The sequence below is a fragment of the Ictidomys tridecemlineatus genome, chromosome 2 (assembly GCF_052094955.1).
Source record: "Ictidomys tridecemlineatus isolate mIctTri1 chromosome 2, mIctTri1.hap1, whole genome shotgun sequence".
Classification (NCBI taxonomy): Eukaryota; Metazoa; Chordata; class Mammalia; order Rodentia; family Sciuridae; genus Ictidomys; species Ictidomys tridecemlineatus.
In genome coordinates, this window is record NC_135478.1 from 61,318,528 (window position 1) to 61,335,336 (window position 16,809).

The window sequence follows — 16,809 nt, forward strand, 5'->3', positions numbered from 1 at the left end:
ATGTATGATAACATAAGCTATGTAATTTTGGAGTATACTACATGCAGCCATGAAGAGGAGTAGCCACTTCTTTTTTCCTTTGCACTGTGTGTGTGTGTGTGTGTGTGTGTGTGTGTGTGTGTGTGTGTGTGTCTTCTCTTTGATTCCTTACAGGTTTCTTCACAAGAAGATTTGTAATAGATCATGCTGGCCCTCACAATGATAGGTAAGTTTTGGTGGTTAATCTGAATAAACTGGGACATCACTTAAAAAAAACCAGAGAACTAAGAAGAATTTGAAAATGTGATAAACATAGGGCAGTATGTTTTCAATGAAAACAAAAAAATAAACCTAAGCTTCTGAAAAATCTTTTCTGCTGGATAATTACTCCATCAACATTTTTAAGTTTGGGTTTCTCCTGGATATTTGGGCCTCTCAACTTCTATGTGGAAGGTATAATAGTTTACATCACTGAATTATGCTAGGTACTACTTATCTGAAGTGAAAGATATATAACACACCAAAAAAGGAAAGAGATTAAAGAGTAAAATAATATCTATTAAAGAGTAAAATATCTGTGCTAAAAAAATGCCCTTTTTTTCTTTGAAGCACAAATCTGAAACTCATTCTTATAGAGAAGTTCCCAGAAGATATTTTGCAAGAGAAGTAAATTAAATAATAATTATTAATTAAAAATTCTAAAGGGAAATTATACTTACCAAGGAAGGCCAAGTTTCTGTAGTTCTCTAACATCACATTTCTATATATCGTTTTTCTGAGCAGGCTGAAGGCATTCCCACTCCTCTTCAGTGAAATCAATGGCCACATCCCTGAATGTTAATACTTCCTGAAATAAGAATATGTAAATAAATAACACATTGACCACACGAACATTTGCACAGTTTATAATGTAACTGAAGTTGAAATGAGAGTTAGTAGAATATCATGTAGGTAGTGACTAATTATTAAGTTGTTTTTGAACATGATGACACTATTATCTACTTCTACAGAAAAAGTATTTAAGTCCAAAAAAGTATATATACTCCACATTTATGAAATACAATATAAAACTCAGGCATTTCCACAAAAATATACATTCTGTAAATTTATAGCATGAGTTAAATTGTAGATGTCATTCAGAAGAAAAAAATATGGATATTAAAAGGTAATCCTCAAATTTTAATTGTTCAACCATTAATCAGAGATTTACTAAGGTGTAGAATCTGATTTATTATTTCTGTGATGGAGCTGGCTTTTCTGAATAGGTAGTAAGATCTCTAGTAATTTCAATACCAATGGCATAAGAGAAACTTTGAAATATAACAAGGTAGACAGACCACTTAAAGAAAACATTCAATAGTAAATTTAAGTTCAAACATTTTATAGTATTTATGTATGTTATTAAAATAGAAAATATCAACAACAATCTTGTTTGGATTTACCTTTTTTAAAAAATTTTACCAATTTTTAATGTATGAAATAAAAATATAAATATGCAGCAAAACTTGATAGATGTATGTATTGTATGATGCATGTAATAAGATAAACATATAACTTTTCAAATAAATATAATTTGTTTTTTGTTTTATAAGTTCTTTCTAGTTCTAACTGATAGTAAAATCAATTTTCATGAAATTATACAAGCATGGGATATATCTTATTCTAATTAAAATTCTATTCATGTGGGTGACCATAATGTTGGGATTCACTTAGGTACTTTTATACATTTACATGTCTTTCATATTCCTATCCCCTTCCCTTTTATTTATTTATTCATTTATTTATTTGTTTTACCATTGTGTAATCTACTGATCTTCTTTTCTTACCCATGCCCACTTTATGAGCTTTAGTTGTCACATATCAGCAAAAACTTTCAACCTTTGGTTTTAAAGGATTGGTTTGTTTTACATAGCATAAAATCTCCAGATCCATCCATTTCCTAGCAAAAGTCATAAATTCATTCTTCTTTATGTCTGAGTAATATTCCATTGTATACATAAGCCACAATTTTTTTATCCATTCATTGTTGAATGGAACCTATATTGGTTTTGTAGCTAAGTTTTTGTGAATTGTGCTGCTATAAACATTAATGTGGCTGTGTCAATGTAGTATGCTGATTTTATGTTTTTTGAGTATCTACAGTGGAGTCAAAAAACTGGGTTAAATGGTGGTTTCATTCTTTGAACAATCTCCATACAGGTTATTATGTATCAATTAGACCTCCATAAGGCTTCAAAAATTGGAATTTATCTAAACATAAGGTTGAAAATAAAACATACAGAAAAAATTGGTAAGCCATAAAATGACTAATAATTCATTGTCAAATCATCCATCCCAATAAAACTAAATTTTATAAAACAAAAAGAAAAAAATCTTTAGCAAAAGGGCAAAATTAGAAGCTATTGAAGATGAACATAACACAGAGAGAATTACCAATATCAATGTTGGTGCTTTTAAAAAGCAAATGAACCAGTTCTGGTGATGGACAACTGTAGTTCCAGTGACTGAGGAGGATGGGCAGGAGGATCATAAATTTTAAGAAAGTTTGAGCAACTTAGTGAGGCACTTAGCAACTCAGCAAGACTCTGTCTTCAAATAAAATACAAAAAAAGGACTTAGGATGTCGCTCCGTGGTTAAATACCCGTAGGATCAATCTCCAGTACAAATAATAATAATAATAAATAAAAGTAGATACAATTGAAAAAGCTCTAGTAAATTTGAAAATTCAACAAATAAGAGTTATGTTCATTATTTAGTATACAATTGCACACATATGCACATATAATGATTTCTCACTTGATGAAAAGATAAATTTTCCAGAAGAATATTCTGCAATTTTCTGAATCTCTGAGTGTAATGACAAGAATCTAAATGATATAGATTAGTACATGGCTAAGATATTTTCTATATTTATTGTTGTACATGAAGTCTACTGCTGACCAAAATACCATGGTGCCACATAATTGAAGTTATGAAGTTAAGTCAATCACTATAGACCTCATAATAAAATAAATGGTGGAACTCCAGAAAACAACAACAACAACAACAAAACTCTTAATAAGTCTCTTGATATTTAGGCAGTGATACATACAGAGACTCTGTGTCTAATAGAAGAAAAAGTAGACTCTAGCCTTCATCATGTGGAATTAGGCCCCAACTTCCTTAATAAGACTCCTATAGCACAAGAATTAAAACCCAGAATCAAAAAATGGGATGAAATCAAACTAAAAATTTTATTCTCAGCAAAAGAAACAATCTGTGAGGTGAACAGAGAGTCTACATCCTAGGAGCAAATTTTTACCCCTCACACATCAGATAGAGCACTAATCTCTAGGATATATAAAGAACTCAAAAGTTAAGCACCAACAAAACAAATAACCCAATCAACAAATGGACCAAGGACCTGAACAGACACTTCTCAGAAGAGAATATACAACCAATCAACCATTTTTTTCATATATCTGATTGGTTATTGTGCTCTCTTTCCAGGACCCCCTGAAGTTCTGGTTCAGTTTTTAAGAAAGGAAGACATTAGCCAGAAGTATTCTCAACTCTCCTTTATAAATTATCAAAAATGATTTTTTATGTTATTTTCTCAACATAGCTGAACATAGGGAATATAGGCTTGGAGCAGAGAACATTTTTATTAGAAACACAATGTAAAAAGAGGGCAAAAAACCATAATTATTTGTACCACCTTGAACTACAAGCGAAATGGAATCTGGAATTCAGAAAAAGAAGATTCAACCTTTTATACTTAGGAAGGTGGATGAGTGGATGTCTTCAGTGAAAAGGTATTACAAGCTTTTGAAAGAAAATTTCTGTTAGTGGAAGATAATGGTTAAACAATTAGTATCTGCACAGTGTCTTCCAGGTGCTTTGTCCAGCTGTGCACTACAGCACATACAGGTAGCCTCTATGAAGAGCATTATTCATCTTTGTCCTCTAAAATTATTTCCATTATACAAATGAGAAACCATGGGTTTCTGGAAACTAAAATGCAATTCAGCAACACACAGAAAACTACCCAGAAATAGAACTGTATAAAATTCCTTCAAAGTCCCTCAAAAGGCTCCTTTGCTCCTGACACATGAATTTCAGTCTGGAGAAAATTATTTTCTTTTCATTTTGAAGAGAGTGCCTTGAGAAGACATTTCAGGGGTGACACAAATACTTTTTTTTCCCTTATATGTTAAGAAAGTCTCCGAAACAGAGCTCTCAAGACAGATTTCTTAGAATGGTAAACGCCTGGAGATTACAGGATGAAAAAATAACATCAGAGGCCCTGAGTTACTCAGTAAGAAAATAAATCTAAAAGGCTCATTAGAAATTGAAAACATCAACAACAAAAAATTAACTATTTCTAAAAATAAATATGTTCATTAGTTGCTATCTCCACAACATATCATTAAGTAAACAACAAATTGTTTATGAATCTCTCAGATTTGCCAAATCTTATTCTATATGATTTTATATAAAACTCCAAAAATCCAGATAATAAAATTCATGATTCATTGCCAAAAATATATATAAAAAATTCTATAAGGAGTGTATAATTAATAAATAAGTCATTTAAAAATTTACCTTATGATTTTGAGGAAATTAATTCATTTTCCTGCAGCCATAGTGTAGAGAGATATTCTTTATTTAATTTTTCCATCATAATTTCCAAAGATAAGCCCTAGAATCCACTTGAAATAACCTACACTTATATTAACATAAGAAAGTTATAATACATGATGAGGAAAGTAAAAAGGCAATTTTTAAAAATTAGTTAAAACTTTTTTTTTTTTAATCAAACTCTGGCTGCATTTTTGGATTCATTTTCTCATCTTTTAAGCCAGAAATCACAAAAAAATAAAGGCCAAAAGTTTGAGCTACAAATGTATACATGAGATATATTTATTAATCATAAAAATTCAAAATCTTTAGAAATTAAAGAAATTCAAAATAAAACCCATAAAGAACAAAATTACATAATATCAATGAAGATATAAAATAAATGAGTACTCATAAACTCAAAAGGAGTTTAAATTAGTATTTATTTGTAGAAACTATTTTGCTATTGAAGATACATGATATTCCCCATCACAAAGACTTACTGAAATTAGAATATAAGTGACCATGATAATATGTAAGTACACAATGGTACTCATTCAAACACTTGAAGCTCAAGGGGATCGCTCAATACTATATACATCTTGGAAGAGATAAATAATAATCTGTGGGGAAAATGGTCACTAAGGCCAGTTACATTTTTGGTCATAGTATATCCAATTTAAAAAAGAGCATGAAAAACTATGTATAACTTTTATATAGGTGCCTTATGAAAGTGGTATTTCATATGTGTACAATTTTAGAAACAAAAATGTAGAACCTATGAGAAAATAAAAATCATGAGAAGCACATAAATACTGAATTATACATCTCATGTATAGATGATAAAACTTATCATGATAAATGTGATAATTTTCTGCCAAATTTACAAACAATATATATCTCACCAAAATTGCTATGTACAAATATGAATATATCAGGGAAATATACTTTTATGTGTAATCTATATAGGAATAATTTTTAAAAACTATAAATAAATATAAGATAAAAGAAAGTAAGATAATAGGGAAAGGGGAACTACTAGATACTGAAGGGGAGCAAATTATGTTCCATGTTTTATGGTTATGTCAAAATAAACCTGACTATTAAATACAACAATAATGCAATAATTTAAAAATCCACAAGCTTTACTTTAAATGAAATAAGGAACTAAAACATAAATTTTTAAATTTCATCTACAGAATTATATGTAACTTTAAACAAGAAACTTTTCAATTATAAGAGCAAAAAAAGTACTTATCATGACCTGACATTCATATATATTGTGAAATTATAATATTAAAATAATCATCAAGAAATTTCAATATAAATAAAATCCATATATGAATTCATATGTATGTAAATACTGTATTCTTTATTGCAATAGCAAAGTATAGATAAATCAAACCATAACAAGGATAATCTCAGAAATTAAACTAGGACCTGTCTCAAAATAAATATAAACCTACCAAAGATATGACTCAATAGGAAAGTGTCCCTTTGATAAACTAACTTTAACAACAACAAAATAATAATAATAATAATAATAATAATAATAATAATAATAATAATAATAATAATAATAGAATAAAGTAAAAATAAAAAAAATCAAAATAAAAATTAGCTAGCTCAAGAGGAAATTAGAAATTACATTTTTGGTCATAGTATATCCAATTTAAAAAAGAGCATAAAAAACTATGTATAAAAAACCCACAAACCACAGCTCCTCTCCTGCAGGAAAATGGCTGTGGAGATTTGATTTTGATAATTATTCTACCTGGCAATCTCCAGCATCTGGGAAGACACTGGGCTGCAGAAACACACTGGCCACGGAGTATTTTAGGCAGGGGCTGAGGATTACCTTTGAGCATAAGGAAGGCAGCAAAGAGTCTCTGCCACTGACATGTTCCACACCTGGTTTTCCAGGAGGACTGAGAACATAGTGCCACAGGGGAGGACATAGGCCTACAGACTTCAGAGAGTGTGCAGAGTCCCTATCTTCTAGCTCCTGTTCCCACCACAGCCAGTCTTGTAGTTCCAATAGTCTTTCTCCCAGAGCCTTCCTCCCCAGGCAACTGCACACTCACCATTGCCTGGTGCTCAGGAGTCAGTCAGGCTTGGGATCTTCAGCTCCTGCACAGCATAGAAACCTGGGACTCTGAAGCATGACAAAAATAGAAGACTCAGGAGACAAGAAGTAATAGTGAAAGCCCATCCTTCTCCTTCCGGATAACATAACACACAGAATTGGATAGTTCTCACTAAATGCTCTTGATTGGAAAGGGCTTCAGATCATGTGCATTGAATTGGAGACAGTGAGCCTTCCTTTTGAGTGACAGGGAATATTATCCAATCCAGGCATTAATAAGGCTAGAATTTCAGAAATGTACCCCAGAGCTTCAGGCTGCTATTATTTTAAGGCAAGGTTTTCTTGTGTAAGTGTGAAAAACCAGCCTCTATCTCAGAGCAAAGCCTGTCCAAGGAAGGGACATGGCCTTTGTTCTTGGAAAAACCCACAGAGCACTCCTAAGCACATTCCCACCCTGCTAAGTTATTTATCTACAAATAACAGAGAGATCTGCTGTGCCAGGTGTCCCTGACTCAGTCAGTCTAGGTGAGGATTCATAGCAGCACCCTAGCAGCCACCAATCACCATGAGTCAGGGAAATACCTGGGATGACAGATGACCCTCCCAGTAGTTTATGGTGGTTGATAACATATTGGAAAACCATGTAGTTCAGCACTTACACCCCTCTTGGCTCAAACCAATCAGTTCAAACAAATACCCCTTTTGTACTGACCAATCACCCCTACCCAACTTGTTCCCACCAGTGAATGTGCTAATCATGTTGTTATGTGATTTTCCTGCGGTGTGTGATGATTTGCTATGATGTATGTGAAGTCCCTGCCCTCTCCAAAGAATGTATAAAACTGTTGCAAACCCTGGGCTCAGGGCCTCTCAGCGTCACCTGTTGCTGTGTGTGTGTGCGGAGGACCGAGCTAGCTCACAATAAACACCTCTTTGCTGCTTACATTGATCTTGGGTCATTGGTGGTCTTTGGGGGTCCCGAATTTGAGCATAACATATGGGGGCTCATCCAGGATCCCCCTAATAAGCCTACCCAGACACCCCGATCCAGAGGTGATGAAAACCCGACCGGTAAGTAAAGGCATTGCCGACGTGTAAGTTTCTGTACTCTGGATGCATGCAGTAATGGTTTTGTGTGGTGAGGTCGGCAAAAGGTCCAGGTGGACGCACCAAAGGGCAGCCGAGGGGTTTGTGGGAGACGTCTCCAGCCCCTTTCTGGGTTCTGAGTGTATTGCCTGTAGTAAAGTATTTTGTGAAGTATTTAGTAAAGTATTTTGTAGCTGACGGATCCGTGGTCTGCCTGAGCCTTTAGTTTCTGGGTAGCAATCCATGACACACTGCGAATTCTGTGGCCGCACTGCAAATTTTGTGTTATCTGTGTTTGTTTCTATTGTCCTGTCTGTCTCCACCTAAACACCCTGGCAAGAGAACTAATCTCCCAATCGGGTCGTCAGACCCAATCTGAAGGGGATGCTCCCCCAATTCGTTTGTCTGAAGGGAAGGCCCCAGTTGGCTTGGGGCCAGCACCCACTTTTGTTTTTTTGACAATCTGAAAAGGGAATCTATGTCTTTGTGTGTCTTTGTGTCTCTGTTAAGTGTGATGGTATTGTTTTACTTTGGACAGTTGCAGAGTCTCAAGTTCCAATCTACCTTAGATGTGTGGAGGTAACTTTAGCTAAATTTTAGCCTAAGAATGTCCCTAGTATGCTTCTCCTGTAAGGAACCAAAAGTCAATAGAACAGCTTTTCTGTTCTCACCTTTTACACCCTTTTTAGCTGTGTTTTAAAGAACTTTGATAAACTTTACTCCCCTTTGTTAAGGGAGATTAGGAAAGCAGTGTTTCCTTTTCTTCTCACAGTTGGGTTGAGTGCACCCACTGCAGAGGGAAATGCCTGCTAGGGATCTAAGAACTTTGATATCTCACTTTAACTTTTCTCAAAACACTGTCCTCATTATTAAATTGGCATTAATTGGCTTTGGGGATGGGAACCGAACATTCAGTCATAAATTTTGGCACCCCAGAGGGGACTTTAGAGGAGTCCCCACTCTGCCTTCTTGGGGAAGCCTAGCACTTGCAGAGACAACTGCAAGCAGAGGATTACCTTTTTGGGAGCTGACTACTGAAAAGTTAGGAGATATAGAGAGTGCCTGGTGCCTGGGGTCAGAAAAAACCAGAGGAATTGATCCTGTAAGTAAAAGGAGGGACTAAGAGATTCCCAGCAGCTGCCAAAGTGATTTTGCTTTGGGGAACTCCCTCTTCCTTACCTGCACTTTAAGGATTACTCCACCTCTGTCTACTTAAAAAAGGGACAATCAATGCAGTAATGTGTTGATATTAAAGATTGTTTCTTGGGGATGATCTTGGTTGAATGTACATCTAAAAGATGATTTTTTATTGTAACAATCTGGTATCCGAATGGGTTTCTAAAGCATTGCACAATCTTGCAGTTAAAAGTTGGGTTTAAGTAATTGTTTAGTTTGTGATTTCAGATAATTCATGCTAGAAAACTTAAATATTTGGATGGAAAATTAAAGAACTCTACTTTCAAGTTGGCAAGTAACTCCCAATCATTTAGTTTTATTTTTTCATCAATTTTTGAACTGCGTAGCCTGAAAAGATTTCACTAGGTGTACCAGTACATTAACTTGGGCAAGGATAGTAAATTATGATATGATATCTGTTCCCCTCAGTGTGTAAGATTCAGAAAAAAAAGGTGTTAAATTAAAAAATTGGTCTGGCGTATTGAAATGACATTAATTAGCAACAGTATTGGAAATTTTCAAAGCTTAATTTTGGATATACATGGTATTGTGTGGTTCTCTTTTAAAATTTTTTCAGGTGATTTAATGTAACTTAATACTACACTTTAGGAACTTCAGAACAAAAGAAGTAGCTTAATGATACTGAAGGAATTTCTTCCGATGGTAACTTTTATATTATCAAATAAGATCCTATTTTCAGTTTTGTGTGAGCAAGTTTTTCTAGTGTAGGAAGATATAAAGATGAAATTTTGAAAATTGTGTCTTAAACTTGTATCATAATTTTCAACATCCAAACCTGGAAATTATGACTTTTGTTAAAATGCCTTAGGCATGAGGTTTCTGCTCAGAATTCCAGTTTTCCCAGTACACAACGTTGGGCGCCAAATGTCTCGACTAGCAGGACACACAATGAGGGCGGCGAACCTAGCCAGGGGGGAATGAAGGGACAAGAGACACGAGGGATGACAGCAAGACAAAAGTTCTGATCAAGCTGCAAATTTTTATTGTTCACACAGAGATATTTATATGCTGGGGATGAGGAAGCTCTGGATGTCTGCACAAGGTGAGATAACCACCACAGCCTATAGAACTTACACACCCACCTCCCTCCTATATCCCTCCTGCCTTTTGTGCCCCCCCAGATATTTTTTCCCCACTTCCCTTGCCTAACCTGGCTCCCTTTCGAGAGTCTCTTCAACATAGATGGGAACAGATCCAACTTTTAAAAGAATTACGATCCCTTGACTCTGAGTTTAGCTCATTAGCCTTAGGCACAGAGTCAATGCAAGCTGGCCCAAGGCGGTCTAATACAAAGGCTAAGCCGAACCATTGGCCTGTTCTCACCTTCCCAGTCACCCACAGTCAGACTGATAAGCCAGCCCAGACTGAGGACAAAGTCTTAGAGGAGGATCAAGAGGAAGAAGCGGGGGAAATGGATCAAGGGGAGGAAGCAAGGGAAGGACAAAAGGAAGATCAAGACTCAGAGGATGAGAAATTCACCCCTAGGCAAAAAGGAACCCAGAGTGTCTACAAAAATTAAGCCTGCGTTTTCTTGAAAAACTAAAAAAGGCTTGTGCTCACTATGGCCCCACTGCGCCTTATACATTGGTTTTATTAGAAAGCCACAGCACACAATGGCTTACTCCTAATGATTGGAAAATTTTAGCCCGAGCTACCCTCAGTGCAGGAGACTTCCTGTTATGGAATGCAGATTTCAAAGAGCACTGTTGGGAAACTGCTCAAAAAAATTTAACTAAGGCCTCCTCTAAATCCTGGACTTATGTTAAGCTAGTGGGCAATGCACCTTTTGACACTAACCCTAAACAGGCGCGTTTCCCTGCTGGACTTTTGGCGCAGATTCAGACGGCTGGCTTACATGTTTGGAGACACTTCCCTCAAAAGGGCTTGGCTACCACTTCCCTGGCAAAAATTCGACAAGGGCCTGATGAGCCTTATAGCGACTTTGTTGCCCGGCTAAACCTAGCCGCTGAACGCCTGCTTGGACCAAGCGAAAGTGAAAGCACCTTTGTAAAACATCTTGCCTTTGAAAACACCAACCCGGCATGTCAGGATGTTCTTCGACCACATAAGGATAAAGGGGAAATTTCTGACTTTATTAGACTCTGTGCTGGGGTGAGTGCAGCCCACGCCATGGGTCTTGCCATAGGTGCCATCTTTACCAAGGCCTTTTGCAATCCTGGCTCACGTACTTGCTTTACTTGTAAACAATCTGGCCATTTTGCATGCGAGTGTCTGACAGGCAAACAAAGCCTAGGGATAGCGTTTCCTCCTACCGGGGATAAACTGCCCCCAGCCACCCTTTGCCCTAGATGTGGTAAAGGTCGTCACTGGGCCAATTAGTGTAGATCTAAGACAAATGCCTTTGGACAGCCTATTTCTTCCTGCTTCTCGGGGAAACTCCTTTCGGGGCCAGCCCCTGGCCCCGACCTCCCCCAGGACAAACCCAGGGGCAATAAGGTTTGTTCCCTTCCAAACTCCCAACCTACCTCAAAATCCTTCTCCACAATTGCTTCCCTCCAACGAGCCACCCCAGGCAGCACAGGATTGGACCTCTGTGCCACCACCGAAACAATATTAGACTCCACGCAAGGGCCCCAGATAATTCCCACTGGAATTATGGGTGCCCCTCCATGTCATACGTGTTCCCTTATTCTTGGAAGAGCCTTTACTACCTTACAAGGTGTTCAGGTCTTCCCTGACATTATTGATTATGATTTTACTGGATAAATAAAAATACTGGCCACAGTTATCCAAGGTAATAATCAAGCTGATGCGGCAACTCGCTCCATCTTTCCAATTTTTGTTGGCTCCATTCAAAAGGAGCCAACACAATCTTCACCATCTAAATTCCCAGAGCCTTCAATTACTTTGTAAAATTATCAGGCAACAGGTGGGAGAAATAGTAAAAGGTTATCCTTTTTAACAGCTTGCGCTGTCTCCCTCCCCATTCAACACTTGGGAGTTAACCCCGGAGGATTACTGCCCAATCAGGTTTGGCAAATGGATGTTACTCATTTTCCTGAATTTGGAAAAACCAAATATATACACGTTTCTATAGATACCTTCAGTGGCTTTATTTTTGCATGATCACATTCTGGAGAGGCTACCAAAGATGTCCCTTCTCATCTTGTTTCAGCCTTTTCCGTAATGGGTAAACCAATACATATTAAAACAGATAATGGTCCTGCATATAACAGTGCCAAGTTTAAACAGTTTTGTGCTACCTTACAAATTTGTCATACTACTGGAATTCCATACAACCCTCAGGGCCAAGGCATTGTGGAACGTGCCCACCTTACCTTAAAGACTTGGATAACCCACCTTAAGGCTTCCGCCCTTGTATTTACCACTCCCAGGGATCGCCTTAACCATGCATTATTTGCCCTTAATTTTTTTATCCTAGACAGTGAAGGCCATTCGGCCACAGACAGACACTGGCATCCCCTGTCCAATTCTGTTTGCCCACCTGTTATGTGGCGTGATCCCCTTACAAATAAATGGAAAGGCCCAGATCCTATGCTCATCTGGGGACGAGGCTCAGCTTGTGTTTTGGACCAAGAGCCAGCAGCCCCAAGATGGTTAACAGAATGCCTGGTTAAACAGGCTAACGACTTACCTCAACCCAGGGACGGAGACCCTCCCCCTGAGGACAAATTTTCCTCTTTTTCAGATGCAGCCAACAATCTGTGTGAGGATCCTGCTTAAGGTACTTCTGTTGAACAGGTTTGTACACGGAGGCCTTGGCCTTCCACCTTTCAACATCATGGAGTACCTTTTTGCCCCACCCCCTGCAAATGCAAGGGAGGATATTGGACTCAGGCTCCCACTAGTTGGACCCAGACTGCTGATTGCATGACTAAGTTGGCTTACCTCCGTGCCGAGGTTGACCATAAACTCAGAGGAGTTCATCAGCCTAAATGGGTATGTGTTAACAAGCCAAAGATTATTCCCCCCAGTACAAGTAAAGCTCTCCAAAATTGTTCTGCAACTTGCACGCATACCCAAGTGATGCATGTCTCTTGTTATGCGTCAGCCTCAATTTGTGTTAACAAGCAGGGAGAACAATTTTTCAAAGCCATCCTAACTAAAACTCATGCAGCAGGGGGGACCACTATTCATTATACCCCCGTTCTCTTTGACCGGGGAGGAGAAGGCAAATACACCAAGCTACAGTCAGCTAGATGCCAAGGCACTGTCGGTAAACCCTCCTGCTGGTCCATTAAGGCCCCTATAGGGTCTCTGATGGTGGAGGACCCACTGATGCTGTCAAGCATCTTTAGATAATCAAACTTTTGAAACCCCAAATCCCTGAGCTCACATATCATCCCTTAATGCTGCCTAAATCCCAGCTCCCAGATTTAGATACCAATATATTACATATTTTGGAAACTATCTTCTCCTTGCTTAATAATTCCAAACCCACCCTTGCTGGTGATTGCTGGCTCTCCATGACAACAGGGGCAATCATGCCTATGGCAGTTCCTATTAATTTTATCATAGACAATGATAATATATGCCAACCCGGATTTTCTTTTAAAGTACAGCCTATAGGCACTTTTACGTTATGTCTTTTAGGTGCGATGCAGAATAATACCTATGATATTGATGTTGGAGTTACTTCGTTTGGAAATTGCTCAACAGTACAAAATTATTCCTCACCCACCCCAACTATTTGTCCCCCCAATGGCAGTTTTTATTTGTGGAGGAAACTCAGCCTTCCCCAGGCTTCCAGCAAATTGGAGCGGTGGCTGTGTTCTTGCCTTATTACTCCCTGATGCCGCAGTCTGCCTGGGCACAGTTTAGGAGCCACTTGTCAAAAAGAAACTAACTTTATTTTTAGAACTACAAACGCCAAACAAAACAGCTCCTCAGGGAAAAAACCCTCAGAGCCCAACTGCCACCACCGGCTTCCACAAGCCTCTCCTCACACCAACCTCTCAACCTCCCACAATCCTTCTGCTCTTGAGGCCGATTGGCTGGGTCGCGTGGGCGGAGCCAAAGAAGTCCCCCACTGAGCAGCTCCGTGGAGGAGCCAATCAGCTAGATGTTGCTGGGGCCGCTGTGAGCCAATCATCAGCTGGCAGTCTGAAGGGCAGGGAAACAGCCCAATGAACATCACCGCAGAGGAGCCAATCAGCTAGATGTTGCTGGGGCCACTGTGAGCCAATCATAAGCTGGCAGTCTGAAGCTTGCTGGCAGCTGGAAGTTTGCTGGGGCCCCTTTGGCTGTGGCTCTCAACATCTCCCCCTCTCTGTTTAAACAACAAGCAGGTGGCTTAGAAACCGTGCCTGCCTTAGGTTGTCCAATACTACATATGGTCCTTACCCGTCTTCAGATGAGCTGACCTCAGGGCGTCAGCCTCCTGTCTTAGGTTGGTACCATTGTAATTGGATCTTACCCATCATTGACTACTGGTCCAGTATACAGCCACACCTGTGGAGAGGTCTCAGCGGGGGGGGGGTGAGGTTCTTTGCCTCACCTCTGTTGGCCCCCAAATTTTAGCTGAATGATCATGACAAGCAGAAGGGAGGAAGATATACCAAGTCAATTGACGGCTCCTTTTGGGAAAATTGTACCACCGATGATATCATCAGCAAAAATACCCCAACACTACCACAAGTCGCTGCATCAACAGATAGTTCACAATGCATACAAGTGACACATAGTTCTGTAAGCAGTTCAGTGCAAGTTCTGTAAGCAGTTCAGTGATGGCTATTGCAGAAACTGTAGATTAGTTTTATCTTTGTCTTCACTGGCACAGGGATGAAGATAGGAATTCTGGCAATAATGGCTAAAGAAAAAATTGTGTAACATTCCAGAAGGCACTAAAAGAAAACAATTTTCTTAACAATTTATATTGTCTTCACCGGCACTGATAGTGAAGATAGGAATTCTGGCAATAATGGCTCCAGAAGGCACTAAAAGAAAACAATTTTCTTAACAATTTACATTATATTGAAGAGAATTATTAAATATAATGAAAACGAAAGGTGAGAGTAAACAAACAGATCTGTTAACCTCCTTTTTTGTTTACATATTAAAACAATTCTTAACAGTTATTTACCCAATTTAAATTAAACCATTTAAATCACATGAATAAAAAAAATTTGGATCCATCTTTTCATGAGCGCTCATCATATATGATATATGGAAATACGTACATTGGAAATACATACATTCAAACATATAACACAAAACACAAGTGTGCACACATAATATAATACATACAACACATAACATAATAATAAAGGCCTTATAACTTTTTACAGGTACAATCTCTATTGCAATGTTTAAAAACTCTATATAGTCAAAAAAAAAATAGAACTGATCAGCAAAACATTAACCTAGGTCTGTATGAGCTCAAAGAAATAAAATAGAACTTCATGATATGGGAAAGGGCAATAATAAAATAGATATTGAAAAAAGCATCCTGGTTCTGTCACAGATGTTTGGAGTTTTGGATATCAGCTATTATGGATTTGAGCTAAATCATCTTCTTTTTGTTCTGTAGAAATCACTTTAGTTAATCTCTCTGGAATCCAAATCGGCTGCTGTTCTCCCTGTGGAAACACAAAAACAGACCCCCGACTCCAGACAATCACTGGGTCAGGATTTTAGTTAATCTCTCCGGAATCCAAATCAGCTGCTGTTCTCCCTGTGGAAACACACAAACAGGCCCCCGACTCCAGACAATCACTGGGTCAGAACCTTGGTTAATCTCTCTGGAATCCAAATCGGCTGCTGTTCTTCCTGTGGAAACACACAAACAGACCCCCGACTCCAGATAATTACTGGGTCAGGACCTTTCCATTGTCCTGTTAGAATATCTTTCCAAAGTACCTTGGGCTTATGTACATTTTTTGGACACATATGCCTTTCTGCAGCACAAAGTCCTGATGAATCCAAATTTAAAAAGTTTAGAGTAAAAAGGGTTATTTTAAGTTTATCTTTGGGGAATATATACCCCTTCCCAATTCCATCTTTTTGCTTTAATAAGTACATTTTAATAGTTTGATGAGCTCTTTCAACTATGCCTTGTCCCTGTGGATTGTATGGGATTCCTGTTATATGAGTAATGCCAAATGATGAGCAAAATTGTTTAAAAGAAGTAGACGTATAACCAGGGGCATTATCTGTTTTTAACTGTTTTGGAATGCCCACAGTGGCAAAATTTTGTAAGCAATGAGCTATAACATCTTTAGTTTTTTCGCCGGCATGAAGGGAGCCCATCAAAAATCCAGAAGAAGTATCAACTGTAACATGCAAATATTTTAATTTTCCAAATTCTGGCAAGTGTGTGACGTCCATCTGCCAAATATGGTTAGGCATCAATCCTCTAGGATTGACTCCAAGATTAACTTGTGGTAAAAAGGTCACACAATTTTGACATTGTTTTATTATTTGTCTAGCTTGTTCCTTAGTTATTTTAAAACGCTTTTGTAAAGTATTAGCATTGACATGGAATCTTTTATGAAAATTTATAGCTTCTTCTAGTGTAGAGAAAATATGTATGTCATGTGTAGTTTTATCTGCTTAATCATTGCCCAAACTAAGGGCTCCAGGCAATCCTGTATGTGCTCTGATATGTCCTATAAAGAATGGATCTTTTCTGTCCCAGATTAAACTTTGTATAGTGGAAAACAAAGAGAAAACAGTAGAAGAAGGGGAAATCCTACCAGCATCTTCAAGGGATACTATAGCATTAACTATATACTGGCTATCAGAAAATAAATTAAATACAGAATCTTTAAAAATCACAAAAGTTTGTAATACTGCATTAAGCTCTACCTTTTGAGCTGATTGTTTGGGTACTAAAAATGTAAAAGTTTGATCAGGTGTAACTATTTTTGCTGTACCATTA